The sequence below is a fragment of the Chiloscyllium plagiosum genome, unplaced genomic scaffold (assembly GCF_037043375.1).
Source record: "Chiloscyllium plagiosum isolate Xiang-an unplaced genomic scaffold, Cpla_swu_hap1 HiC_scaffold_27, whole genome shotgun sequence".
In the NCBI taxonomy this organism is placed as follows: Eukaryota; Metazoa; Chordata; class Chondrichthyes; order Orectolobiformes; family Hemiscylliidae; genus Chiloscyllium; species Chiloscyllium plagiosum.
This window is the reverse complement of record NW_028270165.1, coordinates 37729604-37742630: the sequence shown is the minus strand read 5'-3', so window position 1 is coordinate 37742630 and position 13027 is coordinate 37729604. Positions and strand designations below refer to the sequence as shown.

Here is a 13027-nt window from a genome sequence, read left to right as displayed (position 1 = left end):
CACAAAAGGGAATTCGGTGGGTATGTTCAATGTAACAATGTGCAGATTTACAGGGAGAAGGCGACAGAATGAGACACTTATTTACATATTGTGTTGAGCCAGCAGAGCTAAGGTGGGCTGCATGGCCTCAGTCTGCGCTGTCCCACATTTCGTGATTCTGAGTGAAATCGGAGTTGGACCAACAAAACGTAGGAAATTTGACAACGGGTATATTCTGCCCACCAGGATACTCCATCACAGCAATGAAGGTGCTTTGACATCATTCTCGAAGGTACATGACACAATGCAGATTCAAAACCGAGTATTCCTTTGAATCACGGAGTAATTTGTTTACAGTTATTCAGTTGAGGTGAGCGGAGTTGCGCATTGGGAACCACTCCAGTTGATAGGTCGAAGCCATTTTCTCCTGTGTGATCGTCCCACCAGCACTCCAATTTGCTGTGCTTCCAGTCAGTAGATGCAGATTACTATCCCATACTGATACACGGGCCACGATGACCCAGCTGTGGTGACAAGCTTGTGAAGGGCTGAGTGCTCTTCTCCTGTCCTCTGTCTGGCTGCTATGATCCGAATCATCAAACCTCTCTTCTCCGAGATAGGAATAAACTGGTGAAGGTGAAACACATCAGTTGCGGTGTGTCCCATGTGCAGGAGGCCCTGCAGTAATTCCCCACGCTGTTTCACACAGCAGCATCCTCTCGGTGAATTACGCTTGGCAAAAAAATCGATTGCACCAAATCAGTGTCCGGCATTGGATTTTACTGACACCGTTTATAAAATTCAGGCTCAACGTCAATGTGGAGAGAGGATGCCAGACTGTAGTTTCCGCTCCTTCTGTTGAATAAAGATAATTTTAACTGTGTCCAGTGAGAGGAAAGGATTTGCTGTTGGTGGGAAACATTTCTATCTGAAATCGCATTCACTCTCCTGATAGATTGAAACATAAAACTGGGAGTCTCTGGATTATGTTGTAAAACTGTTGGTATTATGTTATTCACACCGCGGTGATCCAAATGGCTGCCCAGAGGGAGACGGCTGTGTTCAAATCCCGTGATGAACTGGGGGCGCTGAGCATTTACCCAAACAATGGGCACACCACCTCCCTGACACAGTGTTCACAAATCAAACTGACAGCAAAGCTTCACGTGTGATCGAAAGTTTCCCCAAAGAAGACTTCGCTCAACAGATATCCAGAGTGAACATACTCCTTCCTTGATTTGGAATGGAGGAAGTTGACGTCAGTGAGCCTGACGTGATTCGAACACGCAGCCTTCTGATCTGGAGTCAGACGCGCTACCGTTGCGCCACAAGCTCATGCATACCCCGGGTCCTCTATTAATGCTTAAGGGAAGTGATCGCACTGCAATGATTTTACGTTATGAGGAACAACGGAGATCAACAGTTCATGTCTGTTCTGTCTCTCCCCCCTCTCTTTCTGTCTCTCGAAACAATTTCCAACTCTACCTCAATAAAAAGCTGAAAGAACTGTGGATGCTGTGTATCAGAAGCAAAAAACAGGAGTTGCCGGTGACCCTTCCACAGAACTGATGGTGATTGGGAAAACGTTGGTTTATATGCAGGAGATATTGTGGGAGGAAGGCGGATGCAGTAAATGATAGATCAGGACAGAGCCCAAAACTGTTGGACAGGAAAGGGAGTTGATAACGATCTGCGTAGGAGGGTGTATGGAGACTGTTCGTGGCTAAGAATAGGTAGTGTGTAATGACAGACTATGTGATAACAAGGCTTCGTGTGTGTGGTAGGGACGAGGATACAATGGATTTTAGGCCCTAGAATTATTGAATTTGATATTGGGACCGGAGGGATGTATGGTACCCAAGTGTAATATTCGGTGCTCTTCGTTCTGCTGGTGCTGAGCTTCGCTGGAACACTACAGCAAACCTGAGACAGAGATGTTGGCCAGGGAACAGGGTGGGGTGTGGAATTGGTAGGCAACTGGAAGCTCAGGGTATTTTTTGCGGGCAGAACGTAGATGTTCTGTGCAGCAGTCACCCAGTTTATGCTTCGTTTACCCCAATGTCGATGAGACCACATTATGAGCAGCAAATGCAGTAGACTGGGTTGTGGGAAGTACAGGTAAAGTGCTGCTTCATCTGGAAGGTAAGTTTGGGCCCTTGGATAATGAGGAGGGAGCAGGTAAATGGGCTGGTGTCACACATTCGGCAGTTGCAGACGAAAGTGCCGTTGGACTATTGGGGTGGGAATGGGATTAGGGTTGATGGGAATGAAGGAAGAGTGGACCCAATGTATAACTCCTGCCCATTTACCTATCTGCCAAAGAGAGGAATTTGTTAAGTGTGTACAAGGACATTTTCTAATTCACAATGTTGATGTACATACTGGCGAGGGTGCAAAACCTAAGGGCCAGCAACCATAATTCTATTAACATGTGAACAGTGATTGAAAATAACACATCAGATCTAAAAATTGAAGTTCTAAATTGGTGGAAGACTCAGGTATTAGGCAAGATCTTTCAAAAGCTGATTGGGGGCAGATATTTGCAGGATAATGGACTGCTGGAAAATGGGAAGCCTTCAAATATGAGATAACAAGAGTCCAGACACAGTATATTCCTGATTTGGAGATGCCGGTGTTGGACTGGGGTGTACAAAGTTAAAAATCACACCACACCAGGTTATAGTCCAACAGGTTTACTTGGAAGCACACTAGCTTTCGGAGCGACGCTCCTTCATCAGGTGATTTTCTGATGTAGAGTATATTCCTGTTCGGGTGAAAGGAAAGGCTGGTAGGTTTGGGAATGCTGGATGACTAGAGAAAATGAGATTTTGGCTAAGATAAAGAAGGATGCATTTATCAGGTATCGGCAGAGAGATCGAGTGAATCCTTACAGTATAAAGGCAGTACGAGCATACTTAAGAGGGAAATCATGAGGGCAAAAAGGGGACATGAGATAGTTTTGGCAAATAGAGTCATGGATAACCCAAAGGGTTTTTATAAATACACTAAGGACAAAAGGATAACAAGGGAGAGAAGAGGGCCACTCAAAGATCAGCAAGGCGGCCTTTGTGTGGAGCTGCAGTAGATGGGGCGGGGGGTGCGGGATACTGAACGGATATTGTGCATCAGTGTTTACTGTGGAGAAGGGCATGGAAGATCTAAAATGTGAGAAAGTAGATGGTGACATGTTGAAAAAATGCCCATATTACAGATGAGAAATTGCTGGATATCTTGATATGCATAAAAGTGGATAAAGCCCAAGGACCTGATCAGGAGTACCCTAGAACTCTATGGGAAACTGAGAAAGTGATTGCTGGGCCTCTTACTGAGATATTTGTATCATCAATAGTCACAGGTGAGGTGCCAGAAGGCTAGAGGGTGGCTAACGTGGTGCCACTATTTAAGAAAGGTGGTAAGGAAAAGCCAGGGAACTATAGACCAGTGAACCTGACATCCGTGATGGGCAAGTTTTTGGAGAGAATCCTAAGAGATAGGATTTACATGTATTTGGAAAGGCAAGAATTGATTAGGGATAGTCAGCATGGCTTTCTGCTTGGGAAATCATGTCTCATGAACATGATTGGGTTTTTTGAAGAAGTAACAAAGTGGATTGATGAGGGCAGAGCGATGGACGTGATCTCTCTGGACTTCAGGAAGGCGTTCATCAATGTTCCTCATGGGAGACTGGTGAGCAAGGTTTAATCTCATGGCATGCAGGGACAACTAGCCATTTGGATACAGAACTGGCTAGAAGGCAGAAGACAGAGGATGGTGATGGAGGGTTGCTTTTCAGACTGAAGGCCTGTGACCAATGGTGTGTCACAAGGATTGATGCTGGGTCCGCTACTTTTTGTCATTTATATAAATGTTATGTATATAAACGGAGGAGGTATAGTTCGTCAGTTTGTAGATGACACCAAAATTGGAGGTGTAGTGGACAGTAAAGAAGGTTAACTCAGATCACAACGGGACCTTGATCAGATGGGCCAATGAGCTGAGGAATGGCAGTTGGAGGTTAATGTAGATAAATATGAGGTGCTGCATTTTGGAAAAACAAATCAGAGCAGGACTTTTACACTTAATGGGAAGTTCCTTGGAAGTGTTGCTGAACAAAGAGACCTTGGAGTTCAGGATGATAGTTCCTTAAAAGTAGAGACGCAGGCAGATTGGATAGTAAAGAAGGCGTTTGGTGTGTTTTCCTATGTTGGTCAGAGCATCGAGGATAGATGTTGGGAGCTCATGTTGCCAGTGTACAGAACATTGGTCAGGCCACGTTTGGAATATTTGATGTAATTTTGGTCTGCTTCCTATCGGAAAGATGTGAAACTAGAAAAGGTGCAGAAAAGATTTACAAGGATGTTGCCAGGGTTGGAGGTTGGAGTGTAGGAAGGTTACTATGAAACTGCATTTCCCGCGGCCGAAGTTTTCCCACGGCACAAAGGAGGTTTTCTAAAGTATATTTAAACCCCTTACTTTGCTTAAACTCAAACTGCATTGACTTGGAGGAGAGTGGGATTTGCAAAGTGCCCTCCCCTCCACACGTGCCTCAACTGCAGGACAGCTGTCCGTCCGCCCTCCATTGTTGACGTCACAATGCGGATGCAGCCCTGTCAGTTTCAGAGTGAAACTCCCTCCCTCTGGGCAACATCTGGGAGCCAAGCAATGTCTCCCCCTTTTCATATACCATCCTCCAGCAGCGAGGGGGAGGGGAGGTAGGGGTGGGTGAAACACTGTTCACTTGTCGCAAGTGGAGTTAATCCAGGGAGGGAGCAGACACTCCAAAGGTGCTCAAATACTTTCTATCTCTCTTAAAGCTATTTTCCTTGTGTCTTCCCTCAGTTTGGCACGTATACAGTTTGCACCCTAGAAAAGGATTGCTCCTTTCCTCATGTTCACAACTAAAAGGTTAGATTCTCAAGGAACTGAGCAGCATTTAAGGGATTGGCACATTGGTCAAAAAATGTACGCCGCCTGGGGCCTGTGGTTCGTTGGTCTTGGGGTATGATTCGTGCTTCGGGCATTCTGGTGCGTGGGCATGCGAGAGATCCCACGTTCAAATCGCGGACGAGCCCTTGTTTCTTACCGTGCCTTGTGCAAAAACGGCCAGTTAATTCTCTGAAAAAGCAGCTTCATTAAACGAGATCCGACTGCCTCAATTAGGCATGGGGCAGAGCTCCCGTTACAATGAACGCGGCAAGGGCAGCACATATTCAAAACGAACACGCGTTTTATTTCACACAGAGGGTGGTGGGCGTTTGGAACGCGTTGCCGGTAGAGGCAGGCACGGTCGATTCATTAAAGATGCGTCTGGACAAATGCATGAGTGGTGGGGAGTAGAGGGATACAGATGCAAAGGAATTGACCGACAGGTTTCGACAGTACATTTGGATCGGCTCAGGCATGAAGGGCCTGTTCCTGGGCTGTAAACTTTCTTTGTTCTTTGTTCTATCTGGTGTATATCTGATATTGTTGGCTGTTGTAAAAGTTTCTTTGTAATTATTATTACCTTCTAATGTAGTAATGGAGTTACGTCCTTTTTTTGTCATAATTTTTTATTTAATAGGTCAGCAGGAAGTCATTCAGCAATTTTACTGCCTTTCTTTTCTCAAGCAGCCTTAACATTTCATTTTCATATCCTTGATTCAGCTCCATTTCCAGCATCTTTGTAGGCAGTTTGTTCCACGTTATTGTCACTGAAATGAAGTTTTCCTCCATACACAGCTAAGCCGATCTGGCTGCATGAGGGTTTTCAGGTTTCTGTGGCCTGGATAATATGTGATCAGCAGACATCTCACAATCTACAGTAATTGCCACCTATATTATGTTCATTAACTGTACTGACAGTGATCACTTATTTTGTGATTTTTCTTTGTAGGAAGACGTGCAGAAAGAAATCTTATAGCAAATGATACATCAACTTCTGACAGAGCCACTTGATTCATTGGAACTTGAATATCAGCAGTCATTCCAATCAAGAAGGCATGTTTGCTTTGTTTGTTTGAGAGATTTTGGACAGTCCTGTGGCAGGAAGAATACTGAGACACCGAGTGAGGGAGATTCAGTGCGCTGACTGTGAAAAGTGCTTCAAACCATTTACTCAGCTTGGAGGAATCAAAGTCTCACCCCGAAGGTGGGAAAGGCTATGTACCCGTTCTGTTTGTAATTTAAATCCCAGAGCAACACAAGGAAAGCTCCCTCCAAAGGGGAAACCTTGAAAATGTGGGGTCTTTGGGAATGGATTCCCTTCCCCATCCCTGCTGGAAACCCACAGACGCATTCACACCGGGAGAGGCCATTCACCTGCTCGGTGTGCAGGAAGGGTTTCAGTCGGATCAGCCATCTGCAGACGCACGAATGAGTCCCCAAGGGAGAAGCCATTCACGTGCCCCATGTACAGGAGGGGTCTCACTCAGTCAGCTGCACTGCTGACCCACCAGCGGGTCCACCCTGGAGAGAGGCCATTCACCTGCTGTATGTGCCGGAAGGGATTCACCTGCTCCTCCCACCTGCTGAGGCACCACCGAGTTCACGCGCCATCGCAGGGGGATTGAAAGAGCGATGGCCGAGTGCCAAGTGCTTATGCACGAAACGTCGATTCTCCTGCTCCTTGGATGCTGCCGGACCTGCTCTGCTTTTCCAACACCACAATCTCGACTCTGATCGCCAGCATCTGCATTTTTCACTTTCTCCTTGAGGGCAATGTTGGACTTGTCTTTTATTCACTCATTCACTCCTTACAGCCTGTCCTTTGTTGTGGCCTAACTGAACATACATCAATGGAAGTTTCAGAAAGATTTGTGCAGCTTTTCTTTTGAAAAAAATAACATTCTCCTGACTTGAACGAAGTTTCTGAATTTATGGTTTTAGTTATTCTCAATTTTAAGAATCAGCTATTTCTCACATGCCGTGTTTCCCAGGTAAAGTCATCACCATCCATTCTCTCTCTTCCCTGAGAAAGACTTCATACAGCGATCAAAGAGGGCTGAGGCACGAGAAAGCACGATTGTGGGGGTGGGGGGGTGAGGGGGTCGCTGGTGGTGGTGGAGAAGGGAAGGAAATGGATAGGGGAACAGACTGGTGTTCAGAGGGTTGGGGGAGAGAATAGAGGGTGCAGTGTGAGGAGAGAGAATGGGCAGGGGGCAGTGAATGGGGAGAAAATGGACAGGGGGCAGAATGTGAAGAGAGAGACAGCACAAATGCCACCTTCTCCAGGACTGGTGGCAGTGTCCCACGAACTGGAACCCACTCCTCCCACATTTCTCAAAATACGCGTGGCTAAGGCAGTGGAACCATATCATCCCAACAGGCCATTCACACCGACCTTTCCAACAGCATCCCACTTAGACTCACTCGATTACGCTACAGCCCTGCAGTTCCCCATGTCTATTTCCTGACGAAGGGTTTTGCCCGAAACGTCGAGTCTCCTGCTCCTCGGATGCTGCCTGACCTGCTGTGCTTTTCCAGCTTCACACTCTCGACCCTAATCTCCAGCATCTGCAGTCCTCACTTTCGCCCAGTAAGTGGTGAATGTTCTATTCCGAGTCTTTTAGATCTTTTAAAATCTTTCCCCCACACCCTAAACCTTTACCCTCTAGTTTTGGCATACCTCTACCCTGGGGAAAAGACAGAAACGTTAAGCAGCCAGACAAAATGCAAAAGAAATAAAATGTGGAGGCACAGGGAAAAGAAATCGGCAAAATAAAATAGCTTCGGCATTTTTCTCTCGTATTCGCATTTGGACGCTTAATATTTGTCATGATCGGGAGGTGCCCGTGTTGCACTAAGGTGTACGAAGTTAAAAAACACACAACACCAGGTTACAGTCCAATAGGCTTGTTTGGAAGCACTAGCTTTCGGAGCGCTGCTACTTCACCAGGTGGTTGTGGAATATAAGATCGTAAGATCATAAATTTTGTGTCTTACAAATTCCTTCATACTGAGCATGCTCCACGGTGTCAGCAAGTACTGCGCGTGACCGCCAGTGTCAGCAAAGCACTGCGCATACTCTTGGGAGCGCGCGAGCTCCTTTCCACGGAGCAATGTAGAACCTTGGAGGACCGGAAGGAGTCTGGTCCTCCTGCCAATCAGAGCCGGCCATTGAAGAAATGCGGAGGTTGGATCATGAGCTCTGAAGATGCTGCTGCTCTTTTCTCTCTGAATAAGGTTAAACTTCACCCCGGATTGTAACTTCCTTCTTCTGTCTAACATTTGTGAGTACAACAGTGTTTTTCTCACCACTTTTTCATTCTGGGGTTCAAGAGTGAACCGAAGGAGGGACCAGACTCTGGAAAAGTTGATCCAGGTCCGTGTGTCAACTTGCAAACACATGGCAAATGCAGTACCACAATGTGAAGTTATAGCCTTTGCAGTGTAAAAAAAAAAATAGCAGAAAGGAGGTGCATTGTTTAAATGGTGATATGTTGAGATATGGCGAAAGTGAGATGCTGGAGATCAGAGTTGAATATTGTGGCGCTGGAAAACCACAGTTGGTAAGGCAGCAACTGAGGAGGAGGAGAGTCGACGTTTCGGGCACGAGCACTTCATCAGGAGTGATGTGTGGATAGACAAAGGGCCCTCAGTGTCCTTCCACACCAGTCACTGCCAGTTGTCAGAAAGTGCAGCAAGCAATGAGCAAAGCAAGTGGTATATCAGCAAGAGGCATTGAGTTCAGAAGTGGGGATGTCTTCCTGCAGTTAGGTCGGTAATCGAATGTATTCAAGGCTGAGTTCATGTGACTTTGAAGAACAAAGAAGTTATGGGAGAAGGCAAGAAAATGGTTTTAAAACCAGTACAGAACATTTACAGAGTCATACAGCACAGAAACAGACCATTCAGTCGAGCTCGTCCATTCTGGCGGTGTTCTGAAACTAAACTGGTCCCACCTGCCAATGACTAGCCTATATCCCTCCGAACCTTTCCTATTCATGTACTTATCCAAATGTCTTTTAAACATTGTAACTGTACCTGCATCCAGCAACTCCTCTGGACATTGATTCCTCACACGAACTACTCTTTATCTTTAAAAAAAAGGTGCCCCTCATGTCTTTTTAAAATATTTATTTCTTCACCTTCAAAATTTGCTCCCTCATCTTGAACCACCCACACTAGGGAAAGAATACCTGTCGTTCACCTCATCAATACCTCTCATGATTTTATAATCCTCTCTAAGGTCACCTCTCAACCTCTGATGCTCCAGTGAAAGAAGTCCTAGCCTATCCATCTAGATGCAGGTATATTTATATCCAGTTCTGAACTGTTCAATACTGGTGCCAGCTGGAAAGACAAATGACCTATTCCTGTTTCCAATTCTCTCACTATGTCCAGGACAGCAAGAGACAATCCGACATCGGTGCAGAAATTAAGCCATTTAGCCCATCAGATCTGCTCCACCATTCAATCACGGCTTATACGTTTCTCGACCCCATTTTGAAATATGGATTTTGGAAAGGCAGATCAGGGCAGGATCTACACATTTAATGGGGAGTGTTGTTGAATAAACATACCATGGAGTGCTGGTTCATAGTAGAGTCGCAGGTAGACAGGATAGCAAAGAAGGTGTTTGGGAGATTTGCTTTTATAGGTCAGTGCATTTCAATACAGATGTTGGGAGGTCATGTTGCGGCTGTACAGGACATTGATTAGGCCACTTTTGGAATACTTTATTCGGTTCTGGTTTCCCTGCTACAGGAAAAGTGTTACGAACGTTTGGTAAGGATTTGGAAATGTTTTACAAGGCTATTGCCAGAGTTGGAGGGTTTGATCTATTTGGAGAGGCTGAATAGGCTGGGGCTGTTTTCTCTGGATCATTGGGGGCTGAGGGGTGACTTTATAGAAGTTCATAAGGAACATGGATAGGGTGAATAGCCAAAATCTTTTTCCCCAGAGTAGGGGAGTCCAAAACTAGAGATCACAGGTCTGAGGTGAAGGGGAAATATTTAAAAGGAACTTTACAGGCACCTTTCTCACGCAGAGGGTGTTGTGTGTATAGAATGAGCTGCCAGAGGAAGTGGTGGAGGCTGGTATATTTAAAGCATTTCAAAAGGCATCAGGTAATAGGGAGAATTGAGAGGGGTATGGGTTATGTGCTGACAAATGAGACGATGTTATTTTGGGATATCTGGTCAGCACGGACAATTTGGACTGAAGGAAAGCAGAAGTGTCATTGTGAAGACTGGACTTTCAGAGCAGCTTTCAAAGATGTTTTGTCCTTACTGGGAGCAGAAGCTACAGTGAAATCTTTCATTTGTGAGACAGCAATTGAGTGAGTGAGGACATTCAGGATATTGGTGGAAAGTGGGAATTTGTTGCAATGTGGAGTTGAAGTGACTTAAGTAAAGTGTGCTGAGCAGGGAACCTGTTGAAGGGTTAGATGAGTTTTTGTTTTAACCTGCTCATTTCTTTCAGCCTCCAATGCTGTCCATCAGTGGGAGTGGTGAATCCGTAACTGGTATCGTTAGAAGCCTTATGATTTTCAGTACTGCAGGTATAGCATTGTCTCATCAGCTTTGTAAACGTTGCTGGCAGCAGCGGGAGGCGTGGGCTGGATTCACTGGAAATTATTAAGCAGTTTGATAACCTACGTACAAGAGGGCAGGGTGGGACTTGTCTTTCGATTTGCAGAAGGTGGGAGGTCTGGTGCTGCGGTCCATGGCAAACACAACTGCGGTAAATCATAGAATCACTACAGCGTGGAAGCAGGCCATCCATCCCATCAAGTCCACACTGACCCATCCGACGAGCTTGCCACCCAGACCCACCCTATCTAGTCGTTTCTGCCGGTGAGTGAGACAAGGTCACAAGATTAGGGGGAGTAGGTTTAAGACAGAGGAGAAGGAACTGCTTTTCCCGGAGAGTGGTGAATCTATGGAACTCTCTGCCCAAGGAAGCAGTAGAAGCAGTCATATTCAAGACATAGTTCGATGGGATTTTGTATGGTAGGTGAATTTAGGATCGTCAGGATAATGCAGGTAAGAGGAGCTGAGACGATGGATAGATGAGCCATGATCTTTATGAATGGTGGAGTAGCTCGATGGACCAAATGGCCTACTCCAGCTTCTATTACTGCAAATGTATGAACATGCATTTTTTATGGCCAATCCGAACCAAGGCAGGTGAGCAATGTAGTGATGTGGAAATGAACATCAGAGAATGATAGAAAGGGACACGGAAAGTAAATGTCCCAGTCCAAAGATGTGCAGGTCAGATCAAATGACCATGCTAAATTGTCCATAGTGTTAGGTTCATTAATCAGAAAGAAATGCGTCTGGGAGGGTTACTCTTCAGGCTGTCGGTGTGGACTTGTTGGGCACACTGTAGGGAATCGAATCTAATCAATCAAATCTGAATTCTACAGAACACAAGAATTGAAACTGAAGACTGTATGGCTGAATGTATGCTGCAATATAACACAACTGAATGAATTGACTGCACACATTGAAGAGAACAATTATGATCTGAGACTCCTTACAGGGACGTGGCTTCAGGATGACAAGGATTGGATCTGAATATTGAGGGGGCACGTGGTATTCAAGTTGAATAGGAAGCGAGGTAAAGGTAGAGGGTTGGCACTGCTCATCAAAGCACTAATAACATGGTACTCTGGTGTCGGCTCGGATTTCAGGTCCCGATTTCTCTGTCCTCTTCTCCCTGTTCCCACAGAGTAAGATGCTGTCTGTTCTCAGCTGAGCTGGCTTTTTGCTGAAACTTTAAGCCCCTTTTACACCTTCCAGAGCAATAAAACATTCAGTCAATCAAGGCCCAATCCACAATATTCTCAGCCAGACAAGCATCCAGACTGAGAGAGTCATCGGAGCAGGGAATGAAACAAGACAAATGAAACAAAATTAGACATAAATGCACATTTGGTGCTTAAAGTGTGTTCATTAGATAGTAAACCAGAATTAGGGGTGTCACAGGATTCTTATCATCCCCTACTTGAGGAATTCTCTCTCCCTAACAATATTTATATCAACAGAAATAAAGCATCTGTTATCAAATAGACATAGAGACATAAAGCACGGAAATAGACTTTTTGATCCAACACATCCATGTTGACAAGATGTCCTATATAAATCTAGTGTCCCATTTGCCAGCATTTGGCCCATATCCCTCCAAACCTTTCCTATTCACACATCCATCCAGATGCCTTTTAAATGTTGTAATTGTACCAGCCTCCACCACTTCCTCTAGCCTATTTACCCTATCCATGCCCCTCATGATTTTATAAATGTCTATAAGATCACCCCTCAGCCCCCGACCCTCCAGGGAAGCAGCCCCATCCGATTCAGGCTATCCTTATACCACAAACTCTCCAACCCTGGCGACATCCTTATCAATTTTTTCTGCACACTTTCAAGTTTCACAACATCGTTCCTATCCTACAGTAGGGAGACCAGAATCGAATGCAATAATCCAAAAGTGGGCGAACCAATGACCTGCACAGCTACAACATGACCTCCCAACTCCTATTACCAATGCATTCAATGTGCCAAATGGCCTCTTTCTGCACTGCAGCGATTTAATGATTTGATTTTGTATCAGAGTCAATTTCAGGCACTATCTCTGGTTTATGGTGTGTCAGGGTGGGATCACTGGTACCAGAATTGCATGCAATACTCCAAACGTGGGCTAACCAATGTCTTCTACAGTCGCAACATGACCTCCCGAATCCTGCACTCAGTGCACTGACCAATAAAGGCAGGTATATCAAACACCTTCTTCACTATGCTGTCTATGTGCGATTCCCCTTTCAAGGAACTATGAACTTACCACCGAGTCATACAGCATGATCATGGAACTTTGGTCCAACCAGTCCATGCCAACCATAATCCCAAACTAAATCAGTCTCTCCTGCCTGCTGTTGGCCTGTAATCCTCCAAACCTTTCCTATTCATGGACTAAAACAAATGTATTTTTAGTGTACACGCATCCACCCCTTCCTGAGGAGGTTCATTCCACACATCAACCACCCTCTGTGTAAAATTAGTATTTGAATGGCAAGGATGAAGTTAAATTGAGATGGTTCATTAAAATAAATAGCTTCTACCAA

General features: G+C 45.3%; 1 non-coding gene across 1 annotated transcript; it reads right to left on the bottom strand.

Annotated features, from left to right (window-relative positions):
* Positions 1-1242: 1242 nt before the first annotated feature.
* Positions 1243-1314, bottom strand: trnaw-cca (transfer RNA tryptophan (anticodon CCA)). Its single transcript has one exon. It is a non-coding gene; the product is annotated as a tRNA-Trp (tRNA).
* Positions 1315-13027: the final 11713 nt, after the last annotated feature.